The sequence below is a fragment of the Leiobunum rupestre genome, chromosome 10 (assembly GCF_980474605.1).
Source record: "Leiobunum rupestre chromosome 10, qqLeiRupe1.1.hap1, whole genome shotgun sequence".
NCBI lineage: Eukaryota > Metazoa > Arthropoda > Arachnida > Opiliones > Sclerosomatidae > Leiobunum > Leiobunum rupestre.
The window spans coordinates 13899029-13914788 of NC_143393.1; the positions used below are offsets into that span (position 1 = coordinate 13899029).

Here is a 15760-nt window from a genome sequence, read left to right on the forward strand (position 1 = left end):
CATTCCATCCGCCTTCGATAGTATTGTCAAGTAACCGGGTCGGTATTAAATTTGGGGTTAAAAACAGATTAGAAAAACCACTTATCAGGATAAAAATGTGTTTTTTTTTTTTTTTTTCACAGCGGGCTTCTTTTAGAGTGCTTGTTAAACGAAACTCGGTGTCGTTACACTTGGTAATTTCATTGCTATTATAATTTCTATCACCTATTTATTTAAACAAAGTAAATATATGTGCTTACGAAGAATGAAGACTATTTTTAGCGTTGCTACAAATCCCAGCCATGCTCTAACAGTAAGCTCCTCCCCCTTAAAAAATCAAATTCGCGTGATATCTCATTGGTTCCCCTCAAACTGACGTCTTCAAACGCGACAGAAGCGCCCGAATGTGACGTTTTTCCTCCCCCCTCTCTCGTGCCAGGGTTAAACTCGACTATGGTGCCCGCAAATAGTTCCCACCACGCCATGATTAGGGGGAAAGGAAAACTTCACCCGCAAGCGGTTCAATAGTGTTGGATGACGTCAGTTTTAAAGAACCAATAAGATACCATGGGTACGTAAGTTGATAATATTTCTTGTGATCTCGCGAACTTGACGGTTTTTAAAACCGGAAGTAAGAGCGATTGACGTCAGAGATCTTGCAAGATTAGTAAGATCGCTTTAGAGGTAGTTTTAAATAAGAATTCAAGATGGCGTCGAATGGTTGTGAATTATTGAATGGTAAATACATCTTAATTGTTCTTCGAGGCTTTTATAATATTAAAGCAACATATCGGCGTACTATTTATGAAATAGCATTTGATGACAAGGCTTAATGAATTACTCTACATCCATGCTCTGACAGAGCCGCCATTTTGTTTGGAACTTCACGATCTTTTCAACTTGACGCAAAACTCGCAAAATCTTATAAAAAGAATATTTCTTGCTAGACCGTTTCTTATAATAAGGAAAATATCTTCTCCACTTGACGTACCCCTGAATGATTTAATTTTTTTAGGGGGGCGGAGTTTACTCTTGGAGCAAGAGGGTATTCAGAGCAAAGCTAAAAATCGACCCAAAATACGCATTATCCTTACGTAGTTATAAATACGTTTTTGGAAAGTATAAATTATTTTGATGTGCTTAAATTTCTCCTCCCTTTAGCGTGATGGGGGGCGCTGCAGTGTTTTTATCGTTTACGCTGGTAGCAGTTCACTTATTGTGTAATGTTGAAAGTTGATTAAACTCGAAATCCCATCCCCTTTGAGTGAAATTCACGCGCACTCCGCACTTTGAAACCACTACTATTAAAAAACCGAGCTGTGTTTATTTTGTAAAATCAGCTTTGACTTTGAACAAAGATAATCTATACCTACGTACTTGAACTTGAGGTCAGAAATTTGATATTACCACTTTTCGCGCTAGTCACGAAAACCTTGGAAACATTTCAACGGACCGTAATATTTTTTTTAAACGAAATGTAATATATAATGTCAAATGATATTAAAACCTAATATTCCTAGAATTCACGCTGTTTACCAAAAGGACATTTTGAATTTTGAGCTGTCTCCAGTGATAAATGTTTAAAAATAATGTATTTATTTATAGATAGACAATTTAATGTTTAATATCAATAATGTATTTATTTATTTATAGCTATAGACAATTTAATGTTTAATATCAATAATGTATTCATTTATAGTTATAGACAATTTAATGTTTAATATTAATAATGTATTTATTTATAGTTATAGACAATTTAATGTTTAATATCAATAATGTATTTATTTATTTATAGTTATAGACAATTTAATGTTTAATATCAAGATTTATTTATAGTTCTAGAGAATTTAATGTTTAATATCAAGATTTATTTATAGTTCTAGAGAATTTAATGTTTAATATCAAGATTTATTTATAGTTCTAGAGAATTTAATGTTTAATATCAAGATTTATTTATAGTTCTAGAGAATTTAATGTTTAATATCAAGATTTATTTATAGTTCTAGAGAATTTAATGTTTAATATCAAGATTTATTTATAGTTCTAGAGAATTTAATGTTTAATATCAAGATTTATTTATAGTTCTAGAGAATTTAATGTTTAATATCAAGATTTATTTATAGTTCTAGAGAATTTAATGTTTAATATCAAGATTTATTTATAGTTCTAGAGAATTTAATGTTTAATATCAAGATTTATTTATAGTTCTAGAGAATTTAATGTTTAATATCAAGATTTATTTATAGTTCTAGACAATTAAATATCAAAAATGTATTCAAGCTTTTAGAATATTTTATGTTTATTTAATATCAAGAAAGTATTTATTTAGTCTTAGAGAGAATGTTGAGTCTATTTTTAGCATTCATCCCAATCCACCTCACGGTCTGCCAGTATGCTCGTCCCCTTAAAAATCAATCAAATCTCTCTGTATCTTATAGGTTCTTTAAAACTCGATTGAAACACGCCCAAGACTATCGAATTATCCCGGTATCTCATTGGCTCGCTTAAACTGACGTTTTCCTTCCCCCTCTCTCGAGCCACAAACACAACACCCCACACCAGGAGGACGCAACCCGTCAAAAGTCGTGCATTTTCTTGTGTACAATCTTCATTGGTTAAACGCTCTAGCTGCCGTCGGAAGGGGATAGTTCAGAAATTGTCTTCCCCCCCACCTGTAAAACGTTCAGCGTAAAGGTTCGTCCAATGAAATTTGTACACAACACTGCCAGGGTTCGTACACGACCTGGAAAACCTGGAAAAGTCAGGGAATTTGGAAATGTTTCCCAAAGGTCAGAGAAAAGTCAGGGAATTTTAAAAGGTTTCCAAAAGGTCAGGGAATTTGGAAATTATTCCAAAATGTCAGGGAAAAGTTAAGGAATTTGAAAATGGTCCTATAAAGTAAGGGAATTTTAAAATGACCCAAAAAAAAGCAGGGAAATAAATTTTTGAAAGAAAATTTATTTCAAAATCTTTACCTCAAACCATTCATTTATTCTACAAAAATGGTCCGGGAAAATTTGGCAATTTGGTCAGGGAAAACCTGGAAATGTCAGGGAATTTAATTCCGGAAATATTGCACAAACCCTGACTGCGTTAGCGTGTTTAAAGGCTAGCTGCGTTCTCCTGGTGTTTGTTGCTCCTAGGTGACAGTACAAATATACATTCTAGTAGGTCGAAACTTCGTAATTTTGAACTTCAATTAGACCAGTAATTAGTAAATAAAGTACAGCGAGTTCAAATCTCTAAATCGAGATTATTTTTAGAAGCAGAAACCAAATTTTCTGCTTCCATCCCAACTGCCCACTTTCGATGTCAGGTACGAGAAAGGATGAGCCAAGTAGCTGTGGGGAGTCAACTAATTAGCGCCCAGTTCCTCCCCTAAATCTCGTCTGTTGGTTGTCTTTGTCTCCGCTTGGTGTTCGCTTAATTTGCGGCCAAGCTGGTGTCGATAACTCGGCCTTCCCTTTTTGTGTCCTGGACGGATCTCGTGGCCTAAGTTATTCATTAAATAGTCTTGTTTTGTGGGGGTCCCTAACCAGCTTTCGTGCGATGCTTGTTCCCTATTAGCGCCTTTTCGAAGGATTTGGGTGTTAGAAATTGAAAAACATTCTTGGGGAAAATCCACTGCAGTGTTGCCCACAGGTCAATGAAATTGTCCTAAAAAAGAGGGGAATATTAAGGATTTGTCTAAAGTCCGGGAAAAGCAAGCAGACTTTGCTTGTCTAGAAAATCTTATGGCAACGTTGTTTGCCATTTTGTTTAGATGTATCGGTCGCGTCACAAGTGACGTTTCATTATGATAGCCAATCGACACTAGAATAATCTCTATTTAGGTCGTATTCAACTTGTTAAAAAGTTCCACGCGTGTCTTGATATTTTAGCGTAAATGGGCTCGAGCGATTTCGCGCGTGCTGCCTGAAATAAAAAAAATGCGCGAGCCTTTTACGATAAAATATTAAAGAGCGCGTGGAACATTTTAACAAGTTGAGCAAGGCACGAATTAAATTTCGACGAGTCGCCCTTTTTATAAAGATCTAAGCTTCAAAACTGAACTGAACTCCTACGTATATCGTGACGAAAGCGATACATTAAAACAAGTTCGGCAAGCGTAATGACTTTATGGAAAGACTTATTACAATAAATACAGCTGGGTTAAGATATTATCTTAGGAGTCGCCTTTATTTTCAAATATGTGTTGTAGTAAAGTCCTTTAAGTGTTGGTTGCACGAAATTTTAGCTATGGATAATTAAGGATTCATTAGAAAGAGCAAACAATTTTTATCAAAATTGGTTAAGCGGTCTTTGGATTATTATATAAAGAAGTCAAAATGGTGGAAATCGATTTTTCGGCGAAATTTCCAGACTTCTAAAATTATTTTCGGCACCCGTGACGTCAGGAAATGCCAAGCGTATCTTTGGCTAATTGTCTGTAATACATTTCTTTACATCTGGGATTAAAAGCGGGTTTATTTATAACCCAGGAAAAAAATCTTACTCTCCATGGCTTCAAAACAAGCCCACATTCATTCGATTGTATTACTATTGACTTTTCGTGCCACCAACACTTTAACTTCTAGCTAGTTTCAAAAATAAAGTTAAAAATTGTTTAATTTTTAGCCTTAAAAAGGTCAGGGAAATTCTATAAAAATGATCAGGCTGGGAATAGTCGGGGAAATTCAATCTGAAAATATTATGGCAACCCTGCAATAACTCCTCCTCTTACGTACCTCGTGATAGCAGATCCGGCCAATCATGTTTATGGATTTTCTGGTAAATATCGCGGGAAAGTAGTAGATGATATGAAAAAAACAACGATTTTATTTATTCATATTAAATTGGAATTTTTTAGCCTTTTTTATGGAGTAAAAATGTAGAAACAAATTTTATCGAAATTCAAATTTTATATTAAATGGAATTGGCTTAAGATTTTCGTATGTGAAACCATTTCGAAAATGAGTTTAAAAAAACTCGATATTTTCCTTCCTAAATGTGATTAGATTATATTACGAGAGGGGGTGGGTGGAATCGCGATTGCCACGCGAGTTTAAGATAATTCTATTCCTCCAGAAATTGCCTCGCTACTGATGTGGAACGTCTGTTTGAACGCTAATCTTCCCGATAATAACAATAAACATACCTGGGATTTCTAGAGTGTATTTGGTTGCCACACTTGCACCAAAGACGCTGTGAAATACCGACATCCGGTTATAACTTCGCTAATACGAAATAATTCGTATTAACTTTACCTGAAAATGCGAATCCGCTTAACTGTTGGAAAGTAAATTTTTCTTTCTATTAAGTAATTTGGTATTTATTTTAATTTGGATGTTTTATCTAAAACATTTTAACTGTCATTAGTTAATATAAATTGCAAATTAAATGGAAATCCTTCACTAATGAAATAAAAATCTTACGTTGGTTTATTTGTAGGTTTAGACAATTTAATATTATTTTTTTGTCAACGTAATTTCACTAACCAAAATGTCATTATATTTCGTTAAGTGCTTTTTTGTTGGAACAACTTTTCTTAAAATGAATTTAATCGAAATGTTATTATTTTTTGGTCTGCAGAAATTACTCATTCTTGACGTACAAAACAAAGCACAGGCTTAATTATCGTTATTTTAGTATAGGAAACCTCGAATAGACCTGCAAGTTACTCTTAATATGGTCCTTGTAAAGGTTGCATTTCGAAAGGGCAAAACCGCCGCAATGGTCAAAGCAACGACGCGGAAAACTTGTGTTAAGCCTTACGGTGATTTTTTGCGTCGATGAGAAAAACTTGTGTTAAGCCTAACGGTGATTTTTTGCGTCGATGAGAAAAACTTGTGTTAAGCCTAACGGTGATTTTTTGCGTCGATGCGAAAAACTTGTGTTAAGCCTAACGGTGATTTTTTGCGTCGATGAGAAAAACTTGTGTTAAGCCTAACGGTGATTTTTTGCGTCGATGCGAAAAACTTGTGTTAAGCCTAACGGTGATTTTTTGCGTCGATGCGAAAAACTTGTGTTAAGCCTAAACGAACCTTTTGCGTCTACACTCGCTATCGCACCATTTTTTTGCATTTTGAAAAATTAAATTAAAATAGATTGCTTTTATAAAGTGAACGTCAAACCTATTTGACTTGGTTTGGCTTGAAGCTGGCTCCTTAGGCTAGCCTGGCGAAACCAACCAACCGAAAATAATTCATTCGGTCTGAGATTCGGTAAACTCCTAGTGTAGTGATGACTAACATTTCGCTTCAAAATATGGGTGCCGCCATTTTGTTCAAACCACAGTGACCCCAGAGGTCCTATAATTCCTATAAAATCCTATATTTTCAAAAATGTCCTATAACATCCTATATTTTTAGAAAAATCTCCCAAAGTCCTATAAAATCCTATAATTTTGATATTTTGCCCATTTCAAATCCATCCACTCGGTTAAATTAGATTTAGCTACAGGATAAATTCCTATACCAAGTCATTCTAGTCTATACTTTTGTTTTTGTTAACATGGTTAGCTACTAGTATATTTTTGTGATAAAATGGTTGAATAGTTTCTATTTTTTAAGTGAAAATCAAAGATTTATTTCTCTAAATATAGATTTTGTTTTTAATTGCATAAAGTTAGTAAATGAAATAGCATATATAGTCCTATAAAAATCTTTAAAGTTTGTAAAAAATAGTCCTATAAAGTCCTATATTTTTATAAATATAATCCTATTTTTCCTATAAAAAAATTGAAGATTTGAGTGGGGGCCCTGGTATAATTAAAAGTTAATGGTATTTGCTACAGTGGCATTTCCAGGATTTTGGTTCTATATTTTTAGAAATATAATCCTATGCACTCGTTATTAATAAAATTGGTCAAGAAAACGGGCATAATTCTAAAAGAAATCCATAAAAATTAAATTTAATTATTTTCAAGTAAATAAAAAAACCAATTCTGAATGATTGAGGGGTAATGTTTTTTTTACGCGGAACAAAGTCTATTGGTAACAAAGTAATGAAATATGTAATTTCGCTCGTGACGTTACGCGTTTAATATGAGTGATTTGTAAGTCTTCCCCGCTTTCTCGTTTATCGAGTCTCGAACTATCGCATAAATAAGGTTTCTTCGCCAAAGTTGTTTCTCGCTTTCAAAAGAGCGTCGCGTATAAAAGCGCGCTTTGTCACGGTACGGGTGACGATGTAGGTGTGATTACCGGAGAAGCCGAAACGCAAGGTTTTCCAAAATCTAAGCCTCGCGCCATTCGAAGCGCGAGGTATTCGAGAAAGACTTGACTGCCCTCCTTCCCAAAACAAAAGACAAAGTTGAGAAACTCGAATATAAATGACTCTCCAAACGTATCTCTCGCAGAAATGCTCGGCAACTTTGTATCAAAATTGAGAGCGACAGGAAACGTTAATGCTCACTTACCCCATTTTATAGGCGTCCTCTATATTGAACTAAAAATAGTGAGCCAGCGTGAATGGATCAATTCTCGTTGGCTTTATACCTTGCTCGGGACCTCAACCCACGCTTCCAGTCTCTCTTCGGGATGGTCGGGGTTGGATGGCTTGATTTTCTCACTACTTTTCCAGATCCTCGTCATTTCTGTTTATTTCTTCTTTAACAATTTGTGCCAAATAATTTTTTGCCAAGGACGATTTAAGGATTCGTCGATAAATGGCTTACACCGATTAACTTTTTACTGATACCGGTAATAGGTTCTTTTTTTTATTAATTTTATCTTTTATAAGATTATAGGTCTGGCCGATTCAAAGGTGGTGGTATTATTTCTGCTAGAGTATGTTTCCTCCGGTGAAACCTAATTCGACCCTGAAGACGAGGCTGTTTTCTCCGGCAAAGCCTATTTCGACCCTGATGACAGGGCTGTTTTCTCCAGCCAAGAATAATTTAACATAAAATTAACATAAGTTATGTTGATTATAATATGATAATTTCGTTATGTCAGAAGTAAATGAACCTGGTTATGTTACATAACGTAATTAACATATTTTAACCAACAGTAAGTATAAAATGGTCTACTTAAATATTTGCCATTTTCTTTTTAGTCTTATCCTTCTGTATAAAATTCGCCACAACAGTGATAACACCAATGTGGCCATATATAATTTAGAAAAGATGGCGGCCAGATCTTTATGGCAGGGCGTCATATGGGGAAGGGGATGGAACTAGCCTTTCACTAAAATGATAGTGAAGTCCGTCACCAAAATATTCTCTACACTCCATCAAAAACGAAATGGGTCTATTAGATCAACCTCGAAACTTGTCTTTGGGAAATTCAGTGAATTCATTGGTGATATTGAAAACTATGAATATACAATTTATTAAATTCGAGACTGTAAAAAAAACCCTTTTTGATATTTAAAAAATATATATATATTACAAATAAAAATAAAACCACCATCCTGTGTATAATATTTTGCAATTGGCCTTGAATTTTTCATAGTCTAAAGCCGTACAGAAAGTAAAAAAGCAAATGACCCCCATTTAGAAAAAGTGTTTCCCCCCAGAACCGTCTGGAGTCGCTCTTTTTATTGCTAAAGATGGTAAGAAAAAAAGAATAGTTGCCATCCTATCCTTCTTGGAGGTTAGTTATTTTTATTAGACCGTATCCCAACATAGCCAAATATAAAAAGCTTATCCTTCAAACAGGTTTCGTAGTTAAATTTTTGCCGAATACTTATAAGAAAAGAAAAATGCGCGACTGAACTTAATTATGCATGCGAAAAAACTTGCTGTGACGGCCTACCCTCAGGAGGATATACTAGAGATTAACTTCATCTAAAACCGCTAAAGTCGGCGAGTGAGGAAACGGGGTACAGAATTTACCCCCTGAACGCGCTTAGCCCAGCCCCCTACAAATACCTGCATTTCCTTCTCTCGGGCAGTCTCGGTACCAAAAAATGTCCCGAATTTTTTCTCTCACCGCCTTCCAGTCGTCCTTCTGGGTTTGTTTATTGCCCCCCTCCCGCTTTGTTTTTATCTTTTTCGTGACATGCGCAGTCGGAGATATTCCCCGCAGCCTGTGTCTGGCAACCCTTTTTTTCGTCTGTCTGGCACCCCTCGGAACGTCTCGCCCCCCTCTCTCTGGTGGGGTTTTCTTATTTTTCTCCAATCCTTGTACCACTGGCTTTTCTACGTTTTTAGTCTCCCCTCGCTCCCTCCCTCGTTTCTCGGTCATTCACCGAAAATACTCCCCCCCCCCTCCCCAACGGACCGAACGAGAGAAAAAAAGGCGCACTGAGCATGCTCCTCTTTTCGAGGCTCCTCCCACATTTTTTACCCCTTGCCGACTAAACTACGGAGTGTCTATGGTATCTCGACTTTGGAAAATAAATTTTGCTTTCCAACTTTGCTTGACTTTTTTTATTTAAATATATATTTTTTTTGCAGCGGTAAATCTTTTTTAATCTCCCTAGAATAAAAATATTAAAAAAGGTATAATTTATTTTCTTCGGCTTAAGAGAGAGAGAGAGAGAGGTTTTTTTTAGGGGGGAAGGGTTGTTTTTCGGGAGTAGATGGTATCATTTTGAAGGAGATTTTTAATGGAATACGTGTTTCCGTCCTGTGGCCTGGTCTGTACGTGGCCATTTTAACCTCTGAGAGATTACTACCCTCACTGGGTAAAGGGCAGTTTTTACTGTTTTTCGCGTAGTTTTCGGCGGATGGGTAGGCTAATTTAAGGCAGTGCTGACAAGTAAAAATTAATTTTCGCGTTTAAATAAATTATTTGCCCAATTTATTATCATTACGTAATTTGTAAGCTCTTATCTCAGTGTTGCCATCTTTTTATAGACATCAACTCGATCTATTTTTTTATAAATTGGAATTTTATTGAATTGATTTTTTGAATAATTAATAGATCTTTTATGTAATCTAAAAAAAATTGAATAATAATTAAAAATGAACAGTATTGGATTTTTTTTAGAATCTATTTAAATACGTTAGGCGAATGAAATCAATAATTTTTTTAAACCATATTAAATAAATCGGCCAATACAGAACTACGCATTGGAGAAAATAATCGGGGAACAAATTTCACTAGGTAGCGTAGATATTTGAGATACCGTTTACAAAAATTATTGATTTTTTTGGTTTCTAAGGTCAATAAACAACATTTCTAGTGTAAGGAGGTCGAATTGTTAAATTTGCCACATGTTTTAAAATTTTGGTGTTTCATTCCCTTTACATGAATGGTTTTTAAATTTATTGATTATAAATCATTGATTTTAAATCATTGATTTTAAATCATTGTTTTTAAATCATTGTTTTTAAATCACGTATTATGCTTAAATGTATTTATAAAAATGTAAAAAATTATGTTCTTTAGCAATGGAAATTCAAAGGGAAACCAATTACAATTATTAATGAAATTTAATTAAGATTAATTTAAATTTTAGTCTTCATTACCGTTGCACGCCACTTATTAATCAATTTCCTGAGAAAAACCGGTATTAAATGTTAAAAATATCAAAAATTAATTAAAACTAAAATTTCAAATATATTTTTTAACTAATTAAAAAATCCACAACCCAGACTAATAGATCAGTTGTAATTTGTGTAAATAACTCTTGACTGCGTAACCTAGTGGAAAAAAGGGTTCCCTCGACTTCGATTGCGCTGTAAAGTGATATTGGATTTAAGGATCATTCGTAGCCAATAAATCTGGGATTGCAAGTTGAGGGGTAATAACCGTATATTCCAAGCTTTATATTTTTCTCGAGTGTAATCGTAGATTAGTCGTAATGCCATCAAATGTCTCTAACGCGTGACTTGGCTTCGAGACAAAAAAGCAGGGTTAGCTGGTTTAAATCATGGTTTAAACCAAGTGATTTTCTTAAAAAACCAATGGTTTTTATAATAATTTGGTTTTTTTAATTAACTAAAAATTATTTCAAAATGTTTGTACATTTTCTTACCAAAATGATTGATTACATTTCTAAAAAATGTACAAAGTGACCACATTTCCCATATTTTCAATACCTTCATTCACCCCTTAGGTTTTCTCGTGTAGAATATAATATAGTCGTGTACCCTTCTTCATCCTATATTTTACTTAATTTTATCTACTGTTTCTCGATAAGAATCCTTATTTTTGCTTATGGTTTTTCCTATATTTTAATTTAATTCACTGGAAAATTAGCAATTTTTTCAATAACATTTTTGAGGCATTTTCCTGGTCACCCTGCATTTATACAAAATAAAAAATGAAACTATAACTAAAACTTTGTTCTGGTCACGTGAGACTTGTAATAATACTCTTATTAATTTTTAATGTATTTGTAATATGAAACAAAAGCAAAAAATAGATTAAGAGTAAAATAAAGCAGTTTTTAATAAAAACCTGATTTAAACCGAGGGGCAGGTCACTTCCATTTTGAGTGCGTCTTAATCATAGTAAAATGATTAAATCAGGGTAATCAAGATTAGAAAATCTAATCACGATTTTAACGAGATTTAATCATTCTAATCATGATCTAATCTTTTTAATCAGGATTTAATCATTTAAACGATATTTAATCATTCTAATCGTGATCTAATCTTTTAAATTTGATTTAATCATTTTAATTAGATTTAATCATTTTAATCACGATTTAATCAATATAATCGGTCGAATCGAGAATTTATCATTAAAATCAAAACTAAAGTACGATTTAATCATACTAATCACCATATAATTTTTTAATCATGATTAAATCAGATTTAAACATTCTAATCATGATTAAACGTGATTTAATCAACTTATTCGTGATTTAATTGAATTTAATCAAATTAATCACGATTAAATCGGATTTAATCTTTTGAGGGGTGCGTCGTTAATCAAGGAAGTGACCTTCCCCTCGATTTAAACCCAAAAAACCTGGTTTAAACCAAATAAACCGGTTTTTTTCCAACACTGAGACAAAGCCACTTCGTGCAAATACGTCGCTCCGTTTTTATCCAACTTCATTTCGGATTTATCAAGAAGTCACAAGTCTTCTAAATTTACGTATCCAGGTAAAAGGGATGTCTTATTGTTAATGTTCAATAGAAACCAAAGAGAGAATATTTCTGCTTTGGGAACTTTTTTACGTATAATGAGAAGTTAATGATTGCAACCTTCTTTCATTGTTATTTTTTCAGGTTAATCGTTCCCTTGAAACTCATTGACATTTTTTTTCCTATTTTCAAATCCAAATTGCGACGCTCCTAAAATTGAACAGATGTTTTCTACTACTTCTTTTTATATTTTAGGGATAACTTTTTTCTATAATGATTTTTAATTTTTTCCCTTCTTCTAATGCGTATTTGATTATCAGTACCAACTCCTTCGATCTTGATTATACGTGGATATATATAAAAAATGTTTTGGCAATTATTATTATTTGTCTGGGAAATTCGTTGTCGCGGTAAACGATTCTAGCTGAAGCGTCTTATGGGTTATAAAACTAATCAAGGCATTTTATGGGATATGTCTAAATATTACTCTATACTGAACAGAATTGCATTTTCCATTTCAGTTAAAATATTCGTTATCCATCCGTTACCATTCCATTTCGCGTCCCTTCCCGAACCAAAAACTCTGACAATTATTACAAGCATTTGTTTAAAGCCTTTAAATTATAAAAGAAAAATTCCAGATTCAAGCAACGAAAACCCCATCTCCAGGCTAAAATGGACATTAAATATTGAGAATAATTCGTTGACGTTTCGATCCATTTCCATTTAATCATTTGGTTTTCCATTCATTTCCATTTAATTATTTGGTTTTCCATCCATTTCCATTTAAATATTTGGTTTTCCGTCCATTTCCATTTAAATATTTGGTCTTCCATCCATTTCCATTTAAATATTTGGTCTTCCATCCATTTCCATTTAAATATTTGTTTTTCCATCCATTTCCTTCTAAATATTTGGTTCCCATCCATTTCCATCTAGGTATTTACTATTTGGTTTCCCATCCATTTCCATCTAGGTATTTGCTACTTGGTTTCCCATCCATTTCCAGCTTAATATTTGGTTTTCCATACATTTCCATCTTAATATTTGGTTTCCCATACATTTCCATCTAAATATTTGGTTTCCCATCCATTTCCAGCTTAATATTTGGTTTTCCATACATTTCCATCTTAATATTTGGTTTCCCATACATTTCCATCTAAATATTTGGTTTTCCATCTATTTCCATTTAAATATTTGGTTTTCCATCCATTTCCATTTAAATATTTGTTTTTTCCATCCATTTCCATCTAAATATTTGGTTTTCCATCCATTTCCATTTAAATATTTGGTTTTCCGTCCATTTCCATTTAAATATTTGGTCTTCCATCCATTTCCATCTTAATATTTGGTTTCCCATACATTTCCATCTAAATATTTGGTTTTCCATCCATTTCCATTTAATTATTTGGTTTTCCATTCATTTCCATTTAAATATTTGGTTTCCCATACATTTCCATTTAAATATTTGGTTTTCCATCCATTTCCATTTAATTATTTGGTTTTCCATTCATTTCCATTTAAATATTTGGTTTTCCATCCATTTCCATTTAATTATTTGGTTTTCCATTCATTTCCATTTAAATATTTGGTTTTCCATTCATTTCCATTTAAATATTTGGTTTTCCGTCCATTTCCATTTAAATATTTGGTCTTCCACCCATTTCCATTTAAATATTTGGTCTTCCATCCATTTCCATTTAAATATTTGGTCTTCCATCCATTTCCATTTAAATATTTGGTCTTCCATCCATTTCCATTTAAATATTTGGTCTTCCATCCATTTCCATTTAAATATTTGTTTTTCCATCCATTTCCTTCTAAATATTTGGTTTTCCATCCATTTCCATCTAGGTATTTACTATTTGGTTTCCCATCCATTTCCATCTAGGTATTTGCTACTTGGTTTCCCATCCATTTCCAGCTTAATATTTGGTTTTCCATACATTTCCATCTTAATATTTGGTTTCCCATACATTTCCAGCTTAATATTTGGTTTTCCATCCATTTCCATTTAATTATTTGGTTTTCCATTCATTTCCATTTAAATATTTGTTTTTCCATCCATTTCCATTTAAATATTTGGTTTTCCGTCCATTTCCATTTAAATATTTGGTTTTCCATCCATTTCCATTTAAATATTTGTTTTTCCATCCATTTCCATCTAAATATTTGGTTTTCCATCCATTTCCATCTAGGTATTTACTATTTGTTTTCCCATCCATTTCCATCTAGGTATTTGCTACTGGGTTTCCCATCCATTTCCATCTTAATATTTGGTTTCCCATACATTTCCATCTTAATATTTGGTTTTCCATCCATTTCCATTTAAATATTTGGTTTTCCGTCCATTTCCATTTAAATATTTGGTTTTCCATCCATTTCCATTTAAATATTTGTTTTTCCATCCATTTCCATCTAAATATTTGGTTTTCCATCCATTGCCATCTAGGTATTTACTATTTGGTTTCCCATCCATTTCCATCTAGGTATTTGCTACTGGGTTTCCCATCCATTTCCATCTTAATATTTGGTTTTCCATCCATTTCCATTTAAATATTTGGTTTCCCATCCATTTCCATTTAAATATTTGGTTTTCCGTCCATTTCCATTTAAATATTTGGTTTTCCATCCATTTCCATTTAAATATTTGTTTTTCCATCCATTTCCATCTAAATATTTGGTTTTCCATCCATTGCCATCTAGGTATTTACTATTTGGTTTCCCATCCATTTCCATCTAGGTATTTGCTACTGGGTTTCCCATCCATTTCCATCTTAATATTTGGTTTTCCATCCATTTCCATTTAAATATTTGGTTTCCCATCCATTTCCATTTAAATATTTGGTTTTCCGTCCATTTCCATTTAAATATTTGGTTTTCCATCCATTTCCATTTAAATATTTGGTCTTCCACCCATTTCCATTTAAATATTTGGTCTTCCATCCATTTCCATTTAAATATTTGGTCTTCCATCCATTTCCATTTAAATATTTGGTCTTCCATCCATTTCCATTTAAATATTTGTTTTTCCATCCATTTCCTTCTAAATATTTGGTTTTCCATCCATTTCCATCTAGGTATTTACTATTTGGTTTCCCATCCATTTCCATCTAGGTATTTGCTACTTGGTTTCCCATCCATTTCCAGCTTAATATTTGGTTTTCCATTCATTTCCATTTAAATATTTGTTTTTCCATCCATTTCCATTTAAATATTTGGTTTTCCGTCCATTTCCATTTAAATATTTGGTTTTCCATCCATTTCCATTTAAATATTTGTTTTTCCATCCATTTCCATCTAAATATTTGGTTTTCCATCCATTTCCATCTAGGTATTTACTATTTGGTTTCCCATCCATTTCCATCTAGGTATTTGCTACTGGGTTTCCCATCCATTTCCATCTTAATATTTGGTTTTCCATCCATTCCCATTTAAATATTTGGTTTTCCGTCCATTTCCATTTAAATATTTGGTTTTCCATCCATTTCCATTTAAATATTTGTTTTTCCATCCATTTCCATCTAAATATTTGGTTTTCCATCCATTGCCATCTAGGTATTTACTATTTGGTTTCCCATCCATTTCCATCTAGGTATTTGCTACTGGGTTTCCCATCCATTTCCATCTTAATATTTGGTTTTCCATCCATTTCCATTTAAATATTTGGTTTCCCATCCATTTCCATTTAAATATTTGGTTTCCCATCCATTTCCATCTAATTATTTGGTTTCCCATCCATTTCCATCCATCCATTCCCTAACCGAATTCGACAACCTATCCGACTCCCGGCCGTTCGGGCGTACGTTCCCA

At 33.2% G+C, this 15760-nt stretch overlaps 1 protein-coding gene across 8 annotated transcripts in view; it reads left to right on the forward strand.

The window, feature by feature from the left end:
• The window catches only part of babo (TGF-beta receptor type-1 babo), a 203648-nt gene that overhangs the window by 1451 nt on the left and 186437 nt on the right, over positions 1 to 15760 (forward strand). The gene's annotated exons all lie outside the window — the stretch shown is intronic.